This window comes from Eulemur rufifrons, chromosome 28 (genome assembly GCF_041146395.1).
Source record: "Eulemur rufifrons isolate Redbay chromosome 28, OSU_ERuf_1, whole genome shotgun sequence".
Taxonomy (NCBI): domain Eukaryota; kingdom Metazoa; phylum Chordata; class Mammalia; order Primates; family Lemuridae; genus Eulemur; species Eulemur rufifrons.
This window is the reverse complement of record NC_091010.1, coordinates 1,016,072-1,034,333: the sequence shown is the minus strand read 5'-3', so window position 1 is coordinate 1,034,333 and position 18,262 is coordinate 1,016,072. Positions and strand designations below refer to the sequence as shown.

The 18,262-nt window shown below is 45.8% G+C and overlaps 2 pseudogenes; one reads left to right on the top strand and one right to left on the bottom strand.

The window, feature by feature from the left end:
• Positions 1-6,138: 6,138 nt before the first annotated feature.
• LOC138376770 (U2 spliceosomal RNA) lies at positions 6,139-6,309 on the bottom strand (annotated as a pseudogene).
• A 10,418-nt stretch (positions 6,310-16,727) lies between these two features.
• LOC138376410 (ubiquitin-conjugating enzyme E2 D2 pseudogene) lies at positions 16,728-17,161 on the top strand (annotated as a pseudogene).
• Positions 17,162-18,262: the final 1,101 nt, after the last annotated feature.

Here is an 18,262-nt window from a genome sequence, read left to right as displayed (position 1 = left end):
GGGAAGAACCCTGATTCTTCAGAAGTAGACTGGGGCGAAATAGAAGAGGAGGCAGCAAAATATGGCCTCCGTCTGTCTCATGTCCTCCTCCCTATAATATGGCCTCCGCACCCCTCGCAATGGCTGCCGTGGATCCCAGAGAGGATCTCAAAGAAAAGATAGCACGACTTGAGGAACAGATTAAGCTTGAAGAGACTCATCAATCTTTAATTCTCAAACTCCAAAAACTTAGAACGGGAAGTGAGAGAGTCCCTGAAACTAGGGACCCCCAGGGGAACCTGTGCCCGCCACAGCGGCCAGGACAGCATGCCCTAGTAGAGCGCAGGCCCACCAGCAGCAAGGAAAAGGGCTCTTCCTTTGCTGATGCCTTTCCTATTACAGAGACTACTGACCCGCAGGGCCAGGCCTGGAGGCACCATGATGGATTTGACTTTGCCATGATCAAAGAATTAAAGACAGCTGTCTCCCAGTATGGAGCCACAGCTCCCTACACCATGGCCATCTTAGAATCGGTGGCAGATAATTGGCTCACTCCCATTGATTGGAATTCCTTGGCTAGGGCTGTCCTTACCGGGGGGTGATCATTTGATCTGGAAATCAGAATATTTTGAAAATTGCAGGGAGACGGCTAAGCGAAACCAACAGGCAGGCAATGGCTGTGATTTTGATATGCTTACTGGATCAGGCAATTGCGCCAACACTGATGCCCAGATGCGGTACGATCCTGGCCTTTATGCACAAATCCAGGCAGCTGCCATGAAGGCGTGGAGGAAACTCCCTGTAAAAGGGGACCCAGGTGCCTCACTTACTGTGGTCAAACAAGGGCCTGACGAGCCATTTGCAGACTTTGTGCATAGGCTTATGACCACTGCAGGGAGGATATTTGGCAACGCAGAAACAGGGATTGATTATGTAAGACAATTGGCCTTTGAAAACGCAAAGGCAGCCTGCCAAGCCGCCATCAGACCGTATCACAAAAAGACAGATTTAATGGGATATATTCGTCTTTGCTCAGATATTGGGTCCTCATATCAACAGGGCCTGGCCATGGCGGCCGCTTTTAGCGGTCAGACAGTCAAAGAATTCCTCGGAAATAGGAACAAGCCGAATAGACCTTGTTTTAAGTGTGGCAAGGCAGGGCATTTTGCCAGGGACTGCAAGGGAGACGCCCACAAGACTCATGAGAGCCGACCCCGGGTCTCTGCCCCAGATGTAAAAAGGGGAGACATTTCGCTAACGAATGTAGGTCAAAAGCTGACGTTGATGGAAACCCCCTGCCACCGAGGTCGGGAAACGAGGGGAGGGGCCAGCCCCAGGCCCCGAAGCAAGCTTATGGGGCAATCAGCAGCACAGCCACAGGGAAAAATCCATTTCGGACCTCAGTAGGGCCACCCCAGGAAGCGCAGGATTGGACCTCTGTGCCTCCGCCCACACAGTACTGACGCCTGAAATGGGTGTCCAAGCCTTGGGCACTGGAGTGTACGGGCCCCCGCCCAAGGATACCTTCAGGCTGATATTAGGAAGAAGTAGTGTAACCATGAGGGGCTTACAGGTTTATCCAGGAGTGATAGATAATGACTACAAAGGGGAAATTAAAGTTATGACAAAGGCAGTCAACATTATCACCATCACCCCAGAAGAGAGAGTCGCTCGGCTGCTCCTAGTAACCCTAATGCCCACGGATAACGGCTGTCAAAAGGCCATACGGGGCAAAAGAGGGTTTGGATCATCAAATGGGTATTGGGTGCAAGCCGTCACTGATAAAAAACCTTCTCTCAGTCTATGGTTAGATGACAAGGTGTTCACAGGATTGATAGACACGGGAGCTGACGTGACTATTATCACACAGGAGGACTGGCCGTCTCAGTGGCCTACCTCGGATACATTGACCAATTTGAGAGGTATTGGGCAGAGTCAAAATCCTAGACAAAGTTCTAAATACCTCACGTGGAGAGACAAAGAAGGCAACTCGGGGCTTATCAAACCTTTCATTATCCCTCATCTCCCAGTTAATTTGTGGGGCAGAGACCTGCTTACACAAATGGGAGTCATAATGTGCAGCCCCAGTGACGTGGTCACTGCTCAAATGTTAGCACAGGGGTATAGCCCAGGGAAGGGACTAGGAAAACAGGAAAATGGCCTCTTACAACCTATCCCGATTACAGGACAGATAGATAGAAAGGGCCTTGGAAATTTTTGATGGTGGCCATTGACATGCCTGCACCCCTAGGCTGTGCCAACCCCATTATCTGGAAATCTGATGAGCCAGTATGGGTTGATCAATGGCCTCTTACCTCTGACAAGCTTGCTGCCGCCCAACAGTTAGTGCAGGAACAGTTGGACGCAGGACATATTGTCGATAGTACCTCCCCTTGGAATACCCCCATATTTACTATCAGAAAGAAATCAGGGAAGTGGAGACTACTACAGGACCTTCGAGCTATAAACGCCACCATGGTCCTCATGGGGGCCCTGCAGCCAGGGCTGCCCACCCTGGTGGCCATCCCACAGGGTTATTTTAAGATAATCATAGATCTCAAAGATTGCTTTTTCACAATTCCGCTACACCCTGCTGACCAAGAAAGATTCGCTTTCAGTGTCCCCTCAACAAACTTTAGGGAGCCCATGAAAAGATATCAATGGAAAGTATTGCCTCAGGGCATGGCTAACAGCCCTACTCTTTGCCAAAAGTATGTTGCTGCTGCCATTCAACCTGTTAGAAATGCCTGGGAAGATATGTATATTATACACTACATGGATGATATTCTAATAGCAGGACGATCAGGAGAACAAACACTTTCCTGCTTTGCTCATCTTAAAAAGCTACTGACCCAGGCAGGGCTACAAATTGCCCCAGAAAAGGTACAACTCTAAGATCCATACACATACTTGGGATTTCAATTATGTGGTCCAAAAATTACCAATCAACATGCAGCTATCCGTAGAGATTGCTTACAAACCCTCTACATACCAAAAACTTCTAGGGGATATTAATTGGCTTCGGCCTTATCTAAAATTAACAACAGGGGAATTAAAGCCCTTATTCGACATCCTTAAGGGTGATGCTGATCCCCGATCTCCCCAAAAGATGACCCCGGAGGCACTAGCTGCTCTTAATAAGGTAGAGGAGGCTATTGCTACCCAATTCGTAACCCAGATAGACTATGCCAAACCGCTTTCGCTTATCATTTTTAACACAACAGTGACCCCTACTGCTTTATTCTGGCAAGGCCAACCCCTCATGTGGATCCATTTACCCTCCTCTCCCAAGAAGGTCATCCTTCCCTACTATGAGGCTGTAGCAGACCTTATCATTTTAGGCAGAGAGGATTGTCGTAAATATTTTGGAATAGAGCCCTCAAAGATTATACAGCCATACTCTAAACCCCAAGTTCAATGGCTGCTTCAAAACACAGACTCATGGCCTATAGCCTTGGCCTCCTTCCCGGGAGAATTCGATAACCATTACCCCGCGGATAAACTTATCCAGTTTTGTAGGCTTCATGCATTTGTTTTCCCTCGTGTCGTCCATAAGGAACCATTACAAAACGCTATGCTAATTTTCACTGACGGCTCATCTTCAGGCATTGCCGCTTACACATTTGACAACAATACGGTTCAATTTAAAACAACGCAATCCTCCGCCCAGCTGGTAGAGTTGCAGGCCATTATCGCGGTCCTGTCTGCTTTCCCCCACAAACCTCTACACATTTATACTGACAGTGCTTACCTAGCCCACTCCATACCCCTTTTAGAGACAGCTGCCCAAATCAAGCACATCTCTGACACTGCTAATCTCTTTCTCCAGTGTCAACAACTTATCCGACTCAGAACCACCCCATTTTTTTTAGGCCACATTAGGGCTCATACAGGCCTGCCAGGACCCTTAGCAGATGGCAACTATAAAGCCGACACAGCCAGGAGAACCGTGGCAACCATATGCGCGGATAATCTTGAACAAGCCCGCGCAGCCCATTCCTTACACCATCTGAATGCCCAGTCTCTACGACTTTTGTACAAAATTACTAGGGAACAAGCCAGACAGACAGCCAAACACTGTAGCACCTGTGTCACTCTATTACCAGTTCCCCACCTGGGAGTCAATCCTCGGGGCCTCCTTCCTAACCAATTGTGGCAGATGGATGTCACACATTACCCAGAATTTGGGAATCTCAAGTACCTCCATGTCTCTATAGACACCTACAGCGGGTTTTTGCTCGCCTCACTCCAATCAGGAGAGGCCGCCAAACATGTCATAGCCCACCTTTTGCATTGTTTCTCTGTTCTCGGGGTCCCCGACAACTAAAGACAGACAATGGCCCTGGGTACATTTCACGGGCCTTTCGCCAGTTCTGCGAACAACTTCATATCACTCACACCACTGGCATTCCTTTCAACCCCCAAGGACAGGGCATGGTAGAACGAGCCCACTTGCCCATCAAAAATACCTTATTTAAAATAAAAAAGGGGGAATGGTACCCGACCAGAGGATCCCCAAGAAACTCCCTTAACCATACCCTATTCATATTAAATTTTTTAACTCTGGATGCCAATGGAAAAAGTGCGGCGGATCGTTTTTGGCATCCGGAAACCCACACCAAGGTTGCTCTGGTGAAATGGAAGGACCCCCTAGACAATTCTTGGCATGGACCAGACCGGGTCTTGATCTGGGGACGAGGATCAGTATGCATCTTCTCCCGGGAACATGATGCCGCCAGATGGCTCCCGAAAAGACTTGTTAGACAAATAGATGATGCTGACTCTGCCAGGGACACCCGCGTCCCTGAGCAAACTCCTCTCTCTTCCCCACAGGATGGATCCCGGAACAACTCTCCTTCTTATTCTCCTGGGACACCTGACCCCGATGGCCTCTTGCGGATTTGGGGATCCAGCGAGAGCACGAACACTGCTGTTTTTATGCCAACAAATCCGGAATAGTCAGAGATAAAATCAAGAACCTACAAGAAGACCTAGAGAAGCGGCGGCGGGAACTGGTCACCAATACACTGTGGTCTGGCTGGAATGGACTTCTCCCCTACCTCCTTCCTTTCTTTGGGCCCTTACTAAGCCTCTTGCTCATACTCTCCATAGGGCCCATTGTATTCAATAAGCTCATGACTTTTGTCAGACAACAAATACAGGCCATTCAGGCTAGGCCTATTCAGGTCCATTATCATCGCTTGGAGATGAATGATCGCTACGGATCAGACTAAGAGCTGAACCGGTCAGCCAGAGACGGGTAAGAGGGCAATGTCTTTCATGTCGTGTAAGACAGGAGGGCTGCCGGTGCTGCTGACTTATCCGATGACGGGCTTGACAGAACCAAAGATGGTTGCCCCGACCTAAGACAGGCGCGGTTCCCTTAGAAATCCTCTCCATATTTAAAAACTAAAAAGGGGGACCTGTCCGGAGCCAGGAGGCCCGGCAATGGCTTATTCAAAATGGTCACAAAGGCATGTGAAACAGCCTGATTATCTGAACTAGCCGGTCTGACTTGCAAAGGAATTTGTAAGTTTCCAATTCCCCACTGTGACGTGCCCCTTGAGTACCTGAAGAATCTCCATATATGGGAATATTTACACCACCTTTCCTACCTCCTCTTTCTGCCCTACTTAAGCCTCTGTTCAACCGCCAATAAACGAGACTTGATCAGAATCCTGTCTTGTCTCCATTTCTCGTGTCCCCCACCCCGTCCGAATTCCCACTCCTTCCTCCACAGGTCCCACAAGTAACTGATCCCGTGGGACGGGACAGCTATTATTAGAGACAGCAAAACTGCATGAATATATCTAATACTGAGGGTGATTCCACCAGCAATATGGTAGGTAATATACAGGATAACAACCAGACATTATTTCTAATTTGGCCAGAAGAGTTAGTTTACATGAATGCATTTGAGATCCAATGACTTCCACTTAGATATTTCATATCAAAGGATCCTGGAACATTCTTTTTGACATTTAGTCTTCAACTTGGAAAACATGCCTATTATAATTATACTTGACTTCAGCATCATAAATATTAAAATTTTGAGGACAGCATAAAAATTGGATTAGTGTCTACTGTGAGGCCTGCTTACTGATTCCATCTTGTCTGCCGCAAACCCCAGACCCAGACTCTCCCTGTTGTGCCTGTGGTAATTCCTCCCAACAATACAGCAACAACTGATTACTGAGGACAGGACTCTCCTCATCCTGCTAAAATACCAACATGATTAGCATTTCTAGTCTTGGATAGAGGACATATCAGATATGAAACTGATAAGAACAGATACGACACTTGATCTTAGCCAAAAGGCCGAGAAGCGATGCATCTCCGGTCTTGGAAGAAAGGCCCTGATATTTGCTCCTACTGCTCTGTCAGCAAGTTTGTGAGCTGTGCTCCCACTTACGGTCCCAATTAGAAACTCTTGAACGGTGCCCCCACATCCCTCATGCAGAGGCTGCCACTGGAGCCCGTCAGACCCCTGTGGATGCAACTACTCATGCTCTGTCTGGACTGGACTGACGCAGGATCCCTTTTTTATTGACCTGACTTTTCTTTATTGTCGTGTCTACAAGAGGGACTCCTAGATTTGACCGTTTTTACTCTCATTTTTGACACTGCATTGCCTCAACTGCTTTACTGACAGAATTCCAATTAATAAAGAGAAGGACACCTATTGCAACATTGACTTCAGGACACCTTCCCCCTGGCACCCATGTCTTTCCTTGTGATAAATAGAAACTCAGACTTTACTGCTACTTTTTTCCCACCCCATGAACTCTGTCGTCCGACAATGCAGCTGGCTAATATCATTACCTGCTTGACCACAGGTAGCTTTTCTCTGCCACAGAGCTTCTTCCCTGCTTACAGGGAGTCTGCTTTCTTGCACTACATGGCAAAGCTTCCAGGCTGGATCAGCTCCCACGGACACCTCCTCACCTTTATTCTTAGCTTTTCTGGAGACTCCTCTACTGCTATGACAACTTTACAGGCTAGAACTTTTGCAACACTCAGCCAGTCCCTGACCCAGCTTACGTCTTTCCAATCTGTACGGAGCTGTCTCATGCACAACAGCATGTGTGCCTTCTGTCCCTGGTGACTGCTTCACGCCCTTCCAGACTACACACCAATTTTTCCACCTGCTGAAAGATGCTCTTGTTGTTACAATTCCTGTCTTTCACTCGCATGGTCACATAGACTGTCCCCCCAACCCTGACGACATCTTGACCTAGCAAGACCTTTACAGGTGCATTTTCTCACCAGTCTTAAACTTTAGAAAAATTAAATTTAACAAAGTTTAATTGAGCAATGAATAATTTATAAATCAGGCAGCCTTTGGGACCAGAAGAGGTCAAAGATTTGCTCCACAATGTGGGCAGAAAGCAATCAGAGACAGCAAACACAAATGAGATACAGAGACAGCTTCACTGGTGACAGCTTGGCCTCGGCCTTTTGGGATCAGGTCTGAACAACTGGCAGCCTGTGGGTGCCTGGAGGTTGGTTGCTGTTAGTGCCCAAGACTCAGCTATTTTCTAGACAAAGCATACTCCTAAATTAGGTTTCCAGTTTCTTTACATATTAAGTTAGGTTGCAGTTTCTTTCTTAAAGACTTAAGGTAGGAAGGCAGCCTCAGGCCACAATTAGTTTAACTGTCCCATAGGCCACCTCCATCGCTGTTTCTACAACCTGTACCACTTGGAAACACTTGACACCTCAGTTGTGCTTGACAGTCATTTGGAACGGATTGGACTCAAAACTTAGGTTTGATTGGGCCATCTCCAATATCAAGATTTGCATCTATGACATCGCTTCCTGCACACCCAGTGTCTTCAGACCTTACTACTTGTTTCTGAGTCCTTTAGATCCCATCCCATTCCAGCCTGCCATTGCTCATAATCAAGCAACTCCAAGCCTACTACCGCTAAGTCTGTTCAACTCCTTTTACATCCCCATGTGACTATTTCTTTCGAAGCCTCAGTACATCTGGTGGCTCTTGCTGCCCTAGGTGGCCTCATGTTCCATATTCAATTGTGGCTTCTCCAGACCTACTCACCAACTATTCAGTACCAAAGTCAATGAAAATTTTCATCACAGGGTCGTTTCACCCACCCTCCAAGCAGCCAACCTTTCAGTTTGCCGGTAATGCCTTTGCCAACATTCTGCCACTAGTCCACCTTTACACCCAAGCCCCGGTTACTTCCTGTTAATGTCTCTTTCCTCACCTTGGTGAGTTTCCTCCAGAGCCACAGCGGATCCTCACTCTCTTTATCTCCCCTGATTTTCAGCCAACACTGGGACAGCTGTGCCCTCTCTGCTGATGACAGAGTTCTGTTCTCACTGGACTGTTCCAGGGATGCTGCCAATTCCTGACTTAGCATCACCCGTGCCCTCTTACTGGGTAACTTCATACTGATTGGGGCAGCTGCACTGGCTGGTTGGGCACCTCTCACCTGACTGCCCTCCAGCGGGGATGGTGATCCTTTTCTGGCGATTCTCCTTTCCCCACCTATGGCCGCACCCACCCCCTTCTTGCATTCCTTCACCTGCACCAAAGGGGCTATATGACCCCTGGGGAATTTAGTCAACTAGGACAATCCAAAGCCATCAAATATGACACACTATAAGAAAAATGAACCATTAATACAGAAATAAATGCATATATATAGGGTGTACATTTTTTCTCTGGCGTCAGGAACTGCAGATGCTGGCCCATCCTAACTTCCTGGGACTTTCTTAATGTTATGAGTCTGCGTTTCTCCTTTCTCTGTATTGGAATTTCCCCCCAGGAACAAAACTGCCATTTGCTTGTCAGATAATGGGAAATAAATCTCACTAAAATTTAGTGGCCTTCTACCTCAGGAAAATTGTTAGTGGCCCAGTGGCTAGGGCATGTTGAGATATCTCTTCTCAGGTAAATGGTAAGTTTTTGCATCTGGCTCCTTCCACAGTCAAGAAAAAGGCACAGTGCGTAGTGGCTTCTTTAGAGTTTGGACGCAGCATATTCCCTACCTGGGTGTATCACTGCATCCCACTTGCCAAATGACCTGAAAATCGGCTAGTTTCCAGGGGGTCCAGGAGACAACTCTGCAGCAGGCCCGGGATGCTGTGTAAGCTGCTCTGCCACTCAGACCAGGTCTTCAAGGTCCAGTGGTTAATGAGGTATCAACGGCAGTTAGGAATTTTTTGGAGCCTTTATTAGGCCCCAATAAGTGGATCACATGTGAGCCTTTAGAATTTTGAAACAAGGCCATGCCATCACCTACAGATAACTACTCTCCTTCTGAGAGACAGCCTTTGGCCTACTGCTTGGCCTTCGTATAAACTGCATGATGGACATGGGCCACAACTTACTGTGTGACCCGAGTTGCCTATGATAAGCTGAGTATTATCTAACCCACCAAGCTATAAGGTTGAGTGTGCATAGCAACACTCTGTTGTCAAATGGAAGTGGTTTGTATGTGATTGGGTCCAAGCAGATCCTGAAACACAGCTAAGTTATAGGAAGAAGTGGCCCAAATGCCAATGGTTTCTTCTCCTCCTGCACTGCCTTCTGTCTCCAAACCAGCACCTGTTGGAGACTACACTACTATCAGTTGGCAGGGGAAGAAAAGACTGGGGCCTGGTTGACAGATGGTTCTGCACAACATGCAGGCACCACTCAGAACTGGACAGCTACAGCACTACAGCCCCTCTCTAGGACATTCCTGAGGGACAGAGGTGAAGGAAAATCTTCCCAGGGGGTGGAATTTTGGGTGGTACACATCATTGTGAACTTCTGTTGGAAGGAGAAATGGCCAGACATGCTACTGTATACCAGTTCATTGGCTGTGGCCCACGGTTTGGCTGGAGTGTCAGCAACTTGAAAAGAAAATGATTGGGAAATTGATGAAAGGGAATTTGGGGAAGAGGCATGTGCATAGACATACTTCTGGAAAAGCCAAAACCATGAAGATATCTGTGTCCTGTGTCAAGGCCAACCCAAGTGTGATCTCAGCAGAGAAGGGTTCAAATAACCAGGTAGAAAGGATGACCCATTTTTTGGATACCAGTCAGCCTCTTTCCCCAGTCACACTTGTCATCACCCATTTGGCCCATGATCAAAGTGGCCATCCTGGCAGGGAATGGAGGTTATGCAGGGACTCAGCAATGTGGACTTTCATTCAGCAGGGCTGACCTAGCTATGGCCTCCACTGAGTGCCAAATATGCCAACAGCAGATACCAACACTGAGCCCCAGTATGGTACCATTCCACAGGATGATCAGCCAGCTGGTTGGTGCCAGGCTGATTATACTGGACAACTTCTATAATGGAAGGGGCAAGTTTTGTCCTTACTGGAAAGACACTTACTGTGCATATGGATTTGTTTTTCCTGCATGCAATGTTTTTGCCAAAACTATTGTTTATTGACTTGCAGAATTCCTCATCCACTACCTTGTTATTCCACACAGCACTGCATTTGACTAAGGAACTCACTTCAAAGTCGAAGAGGTGTAGCAATGAACACATATTGGCAAAATTCATGCTCTTATCATGTTTTCCATTGTTCTGAAAGAGCAGGCTTCACAGAACTTTGAAATAGCCCCTTGAAGATGCCTTTACAGCACCAATTAGGTGCAGTGTCTTGTAGGTATGAGATAAGTTTGCACAGAAGGCTGTATATACTCTGAATTAGCATCCAACATACGGTGCTGTTTCATTTATACTCAGGATTTACACATTAAAAAATCAAGTGGTGGAAATGAGAATGGCACAACTCACCATTATCCCTGGTGACCACATAACAAAAGTTTGGCTTCTTGTTCCCATGACTTCATGCTCTTCTGGCCTAGTCTTCTTAGTCCCAGAAGGAGGAATCTTCCACCAAGAGACACAACAATGGTTCCATTGCACTGGAAGCTAAGACTGTCACTGGCCACTTTGGGATCCTCATGGTTCTGAGTCAATAGGCCAAGAAGGCAGGAGTTACAGTGTTGGCTGAGGTAATTGATCCAGACTACCAGGAGGAAGTTGGTCTACTGTTTCACAATGGAGATAAGAAACAGTATGCTTGGATTACAGGGTCCCTTAGGGCTGTGGTCCCCGACCCCCAGGCTGCTGACTGGTACCAGTCTGTGGCCTGTTACAAATCAGCCACACAGCAGGAGGTGAGCAATAGGCAGGTGAGTGTGTTCATCTGTATTTACTGCTGCTCTCCATCCTGTGCACCATGGCCTGAGGTCCATGTCCTGTGAGATCAGTGGTGGCATTAGATTCTCATAGGAGTGTGAACCCTACTGTCAACTGCACACATGAGGCATCTAGCTTGCGCACTCCTTATGAGAATCTAACGCCTGATGATCTGAGGTGGAGCTGAGCTAGCACTGAGGAATGGCTGCAAATACAGATGATCGTTAGCAGACAGGTTGCATTATGGTGAGTTGTATGATTATTTCATTATCTATTACAATGCAATAATAATAGAAATAAAGTGCACAATAAATGAATGTGCTCGCATCATCCTGAAACCATCCCCTCTGTTCCCAGCCTGTGGAAAAATTGTCTTCCATGACACTGATCCCTGGTGCCAAACAGGTTGTGGACTGCGGCCTCAGGGCATCTGTTGTATCACTATGCCCTGTGATTAAGGTCAGTGAAAATTTTAACAGCACAATGCAAGCAGTACTGTAACTGCCCCAGTCCATTCAAGAATGAAGGTTTGGGTCAACTTTGCAGGTAAAACCCAGGACAAGCTCAGGACCTTTCTGGAGTTACAGCAAATACAGAATGGGCAGGGAAAGAAAGTAGTTTATGAATACGAGCTAGGACCATGTGACCAGCTGTGCCAAGGAGGAATGTAATTTTCATGAGTATTTCCACATTTTGTTATAAGTACTTTTTTGTTTATATACATATATTAAGCAAATATGTTTGTATTTTCTTCTTATTTCCTTATGTTTCCTAAGATGTATTTAGACTTTGTATCAGTATTTTAGTGTGATTAATTTTACATCATATTATTTCAGTTACCGGATACCTAGAGATGTGAAAACATCACTCAAGGACTTTACCTCTTGTTATGGGCAAAGGTTAAGCGTGTTTTAAGTTGTATGCAAGTTTCAGTTGTACACAAGTTGTATCATGTTAGGTAGAATTATGACCTTGTCATTTTTATTTCAACATTAATTGTGGTTTAAGAAGATGCTTATGGGTTCCAAGTTTAAAAAGGGGAAAATTTCTGATGGTTGATTGTGTGTTAATTTTATTTATACTGGGGTAACGGATGCCTCAATAGCTGGCAAAACATCATTTCTGGGTGTGTCTTATAGGGAGTTTCATAAAGAGATTGTATTTGAATCAGGAGACTGAGGTAAGGGACTCTGCTCTCACCAATGAAAGCAGTCTCCATTAAATCTGGTGAGAGCCCAGATAAAACTGAAAGGTATGGGTTATCAGAAGTTATTAACATTAATGTCACTAAAGTTGGTATACAACAACGCCCCCACTGCTAAATTTGACTGGCAAAAAAAAAAAAAAAAAAAAAACGTAGAGAAAAGGCAAATTATCACCCACACTTCCGGAGTTGGCATATCAATCTTCTACTGTCTTTGAACATCACAGCTCCTGGTTCTCTGCCCACTGAACCTTCCCCTGCCCCCCACCCTCCTGGTTTTAGGTTCTTAGGCCTTCAGACAGAGACCACTGGCTTACTTGTTCTTAAGTTTTCATTTGGCATATGGAACTTTTTGGCCTATATAACTGCATAAGCCAATCCTCATAATAAATCTCTTCCTGTATATCTCTATAAAGTCTATTGGTTTCCTTTCTCCTCTGGAAAGTGCTGATTAGCACATTGTGTCAGGGAGAAAGTGTCCCTGGTATGGAAACTAGCGGGCAGAAATGAGTTTGGCCAGAGGAGGTTAGACAGGTGGCGACTATGGCTGCAGCAAGCCTTAGAGGAGATAATGGGAGGGTGGGGGGAAGACAGGGTCAGATGCTGGGGCCTGGTGCACTGTAATTACTGCTCTCTGAAAACATTAGCTCCAAATTTAGTTTCTTAAAACTCCAAACATGTATTATGTCACAGTTTCTGTGGCCCGAGAATCCTGGCATGGCTTAGCTGGGTGCCTCTGCCTCAGGGTCTCTCAGAAGGCTGGGGCTGTTTCCCCAACTGAAGCTTGGGCAGCGGAGGATCCGCTTCTAAGCTCAATCTGCTTAGTTGCTGGCATGATTCAGTTTGGAATGAGGGCTTGAGTTCCTTTTTGTCTCTTGGCCTGGGCCCTCCCTCCATTCTTTGTCACACAGGCCCATAAATACGGAATCTCAAAACATTCAAGCTTGCTTCCCCAGGAGAGAAGACACCTGAGAGAGAAAGCAAGTGGAAACTCACAGCCTTTTAGTAATTCAGTCTGTGAGGTGACAGTCCATATCTTTAGTTTGCATGCTATTAGCTAAAAGTGAGTGACTAACCCTTATTGGTTACACAAGGATGGGGATACTTGGAGGTGGGGATCATTGTGCACCATCATGGGGCTCCCACCACAGACACAAAGGTAAGGCACATAAGCTTGATTCTAAATATAATGGGAAGGCACTGGAAGGTTTATTATCATGAGACAATAATATCTGAATTTTATTTAATTCCACCTCCCCCATGGTGGATCTTGGTAAATGAGACCAAGAGAGGGAGTGATTTCCCCAAGATCCAACTGACAGAACCCATGTCAGTTTGAGTTTTATTCTAGGCTCCATCCCACTGCTCATAACTCTTCCATCTCTAAGCTTATGCCTTAGCTACAAGTAATAAACACCTACAAGAATTATAAGTATTATCTCATGTGCACCAGATGAGTTCCCCTGGAGCTAGATGGTAAGCATTATTCCCACTGTGCATGTTGAAAGACTGAGGAGGCCATTAGAAGCACAATGACATATCTGGGCTCCCAGAACTGGTAAGAACAAGGAGGCTCTGACCCAGCTCTGTCTCCTCAAACCTGTGGCCCTGACTGTAGCCAGGTCTTCCTGGGGTGCTGAGGGAGGCTGTGTTTGCATAACCGTGTATGAGACAGCAGCTGACATGCGGGACAAGGGTGAGCAGTCAGCAGCCCAGAGGGCCCTTTGAAAAGGGCCCACATGATGGAACCTTGAAGAAGTGAACTCACCTGCTTGGTGATTAACCCCAAGAGAACTGAGAGCTCTGATAACCAGGCACGCACATTCTAGAGACAGCCCTCTATACAACTCCCTTGACAGGAGACTCTTAAGAGAGTAAGATGTCCTCCTCCTGTATCCCAACTCTCTGAGGCTCTTGTCCCCGAGGCCTGCAGTGAGAGCCTTTCTGAATGATGCAGACATTGGCTCAGCCCTGAAGCTTCTCACCCCCATGCTGCAGACCAGTTGACAAGAGATGCCCAAAGGTAACACACGGTACCCCAGGGCAGGTCCATCCAGGTCAGGCCTCACTTGTGATTCCACCTGGGCAGCCTCACAGCCCTCCCTGTTAATACATGTGTGTGGGAGGACCGGGGATGAGAGGGATTCCTGTGCAGAATCAGGCTGGCAGGTGTTGGCACACTGGTGGGTGTGTCATGTTCATACCCCAGGTCATGATGGCAGAATGGAAAGTGGAGTGTTGGGGATCAAGCTTGTCTGCTCAGATGTTAATTCTGAGATCTTGATTCACCATTTGGTTTCCTCCCTGGCTGGAGGTCTCTGGAGATTCTTCTCTGTGCCTGATCTAGGGTACAGAATTTCTAAAAAGACCACTGACACCTCTTGACCCAGCTGCCAGGCACCTTTTTCACAGGACTCAATGCAGGAGATCAACGAGGAGGTGTGTGGGTCCAACTACTCCATCTCCTTGGGTAACGGGTAAGGGTACCATGCCACCAACCATGGCCAGTACTGCACTGGGGTGATAATGGGCACAGAACGGTTGCCACGGCCTGGAAGTCAACATGACCAGGGTGGGCCTAGGTCCCAGAGCCGAATACGGGATCTCCCTGGGTTCTGTCCTGGAATTTTTATACTTGAGTGACTCACAGTCCTCTCCCAAAGAATTCTGGCCTCCATTAGTCCCCAGTGGCAACTTGGTTAGGTAAAAAGTTCACATGCATATACTTGTAGGAAGATCAGAGAAAATGTTTGCATTTTTTTCACTTTACACTAGACCATGGGTGTCTTTGCATTTGACTATTGTTTTCTAGTTTTAACTACTGGCCACAGGTATCCCATGTAGCTGTCAGCTCCACTGCCCTTCCAGACCTCCAATTCTATAAAACAAGCAAATATCACTCTTACTAGGATGGTTTACATCTTAAAATATTTGAGGGGTTTAAGCTATTCTAACATTTTTCTGCAACTTGCTGTCTCACAGAACACATCCTCTTAGTGCTGCCATATTGAAAGCTGTGGTCTCACTTGTCTTCATAATATTCCACCAGGGAGGCCGTTTCTCACAGCATTTTAGCCTTTCAAGGCTGGTGGACTCTGACATGATTCGATTCTCTTCCCATCTCAGCTATGCTGCAGGGGACACTCTGTGTATGTCCTAATAGATCACGTCAGTTTGATAGGGCTGCCACGACAAATTACTACAGGGCTGGGTGTTTTTAGCAGCATTTACTCAATTCTTGAGGCAGGAAATCTGATATCAAGGTGGCAGCTGGAGTAGTTTCCCATTGATTTACCTATATTTTCAGGATGTTTGAAGACAAAAAATTTTAAATTTGATGGACAATTCATCAAATTTTCTCTTCATTATTCTTTTGGTGTAAAATGTATGAAGTCTTTGCCTAAGTCAAGATCACAATAAAATACTCTACTATTCCTCCTAGGAATATTTTAGTTTGGGCATTTAGATATACAATGTTTTTGAATATTTTTGTCACATGTGTTTTAAATTTGGGGTCCACATTTACCCTGTTGCATCTCCATATCCAATTTTACCAGTATCATTTGTTCAAAACACTTTTCTTTTTTTTTCTTTTTTTTTTTTTTTTTGAGACACAGTCTCACTCTGTTGCCCGGGCTAGAGTGAGTGCCGTGGCGTCAGCTTAGCTCACAGCAACCTCAGACTCCTGGGCTCCAGCAATCCTCCTGCCTCAGCCTCCCAAGTAGCTGGGATTACAGGCATGCACCACCATGCCCAGCTAATTTTTTGTATATATATATTTTAGTTGTCCATATAATTTCTTTCTATTTTTAGTAGAGACGGGGGTCTCACTCTTGCTCAGGCTGGTCTCGAACTCCTGACCTCGAGCGATCCACCCGCCTCGGCCTCCCAGAGTGCTAGGATTACAGGCGTGAGCCACTGCGCCCGGCCTCAAAACACTTTTCTTTGAAATTTTTTGACCCCTTTCTCAAAATGCCTGTGTTTGTTAACCAACCTTTAAATCTCCTCATTGGTCTACCTGCACCTATCCTCGTTCTGCCACTACGTGCTTTGATTACTGTTACTCCTTTTAAAGATTGTTTTGTGGTTTCTGGTTTCCTTTACACACAAATATAGATGTAGGGTAAGCTTGTTGATTTCCTTAAAAATGCAGTCGAAAATTTGAAGTGCGCCCCCGCCCCCCTGGGACGCGTCCTTGGCGCAGCCACACCGCCTTGTCAACACTGCCTCAGTGACCTCACAGAACGGGTCCTCACGGGTCCCCGGATGCGGGCGGCCGGTCAAGCGGCCAGGCCAGGCTGCCCGGAACCAGCGGGGTGGTGGCAGCGCAGCCTGGGGGCAGCGGAGTCCCCAGCTCCGGACAGGGCAGTAAAGCGCGTCCACAAGGAGCTCCTCCACAGGGTCGGCGACCCCTGGCCCAGGGCTCAGCAGGGCCTGCAGGGGACGATATGCTCCACTGGCTGGCGACCCTAATGGGGCCCAACGACAGCCCCTACCAAGGAGGGGTGTTCTACCTTATGACCCAGTTGCCACCCGATTAGGCCTTCAAACCACCCAAGATCGCATTCACCACCCGAGTTCACCCTCGGACATTAACAGAAATGGAAGCGGCTGTCTGCACTTCCTTAGATCTCAGTGGTCGCCGGCACTGACCGTTTCCGAAGTGTCATCATCCATCTGTTTCCCTGTTGTGGGACCCCAACCCTGATGATTCTTTGGTTCCTGAGATTTCGAAGATCTGCAGAAAGGATAGGAGAAATTACAACGGAATAGCTCGAGAATGGACTCAGAAATACGCCATCTGACTTCAAAAGATATAATACCATCACCTTAATGGTAAAGATAAAGTGGAAGTTCAATTTAAAAATAATTTGAAGGGCCTGCATTGACTCTGTAGATCAATTTATGGGGTTTTCTGTTGTTAACAATATTAAGTATTGTTATCATTTAACATTAGATGTCTTTCCATTTATTCATTTATTTTGAAATTTCTTTTAGCATTTAAGAAACCAGTGTAAACTTCTTACACTTCTTTTGTTAAATTTATTCCTAATTATTTCTTTATTTGTGATGCCATTGTGAATAGAGTAGTTTTAATTCAATTTTCAGATTGTTAATTGCTGGTATATGTATTGATCTTGTATCTTGTGACATGGGTGGATTTATTTATTAGTTCTAGTGGGTTTTTAGGAAGTTCCTCCCATATTTTATGTAGAAGATTATGTTGTTTGCAATAAAAGGTAGTTCTACTTCTTTTTTTCAATCTGGAGGATGTTATTTCACTTTCTAATGTAATTTCCCTGGCTATTATCTCCAGTACAATGCTGAATAGAGTAGTCAAAGTGGAGATCTTGTCTTGTTCCTAGACTTACCAGCAAAGTACTCAGTCTTTCACTATTACGTATAATGTTAACTGTAGGTTTGCATAGATTACTTCTGGCAGGACTCAGAATTTTCCAAATATGAGTAGTGTGCTGGGAATTTTATCACAGTGGGTGTCGGATTTGTCAAATGTTTTCCTGTGTCTATTGGAATATCTTTTGTCACTTGAATAAAGTAATATTGTGTATTATCTCCATTAACTTTTGGAGATTAATCCAACATTGCATTTTTTAAAATAAAATCTCACTGGGTCATATAGCCATATTAATATGCTCCTTGTGAAGTTTGCTAGTATTTTCTAAGGATTTCTGTGTCTGTATTCTTAAAGGATTTTTGTCTATACTCTTCTTTAGTTTTGATTTCTTTCCTGCTTTTGGTATCATGATAATGGTGGCCTCATAGAATGAATTGGAATGTGTTACTTTTATTTTTAGAAGTTACTGTGAAGAATTGGTATAATTTTTGTGACATGTTGATAAAACTTATCATTTAAGCCCTATACATCGTTCAACAATGGAGATTTG